Source organism: Notolepis coatsorum, assembly GCF_963971535.1.
Source record: "Notolepis coatsorum genome assembly, contig: SCAFFOLD_354, whole genome shotgun sequence".
Taxonomy (NCBI): Eukaryota; Metazoa; Chordata; class Actinopteri; order Aulopiformes; family Paralepididae; genus Notolepis; species Notolepis coatsorum.
The window spans coordinates 153681-154130 of NW_028172921.1; positions in this window are offsets into that span (position 1 = coordinate 153681).

Genomic DNA, 450 nt, shown 5'->3' on the forward strand with positions numbered 1-450 from the left:
GGTCCGGTACCGGCCGGCGGGAAGTTCTGCGGTGTGTGTGGAGTAGTACTGGATCAGCTGGTCTGAAAGGTCAACTCTGGGATTCCAACCTACATAACAAGCTTGTATTGTCTGAAATTGACTGAAAACGAATGCATATCGGGTGTTAACTGCTAGCTGTACCACTATAGGCCACCAGACCGCGCGCCAGCTAAAGCTAACTTGTAGATATGAGGTAAAAAGGAGACAAATGACATTTGTAGAAATAGATGAAAACCTACCAGCATGAATACAACAATGATTGTACTTGGATAAGTAATGTATCATCTTATGGAGCAGTCTACTCTCCGGGGTGCAGTTTGCCCCGTGGTGGGGAGGCTTTTAATCCCAATAGTGGTGTTAAAGGCCCCCCTTCAATATTTGTTGTTGTTGTTGTTGTTGTATACATTTACAGACATGTAATATCCCCCA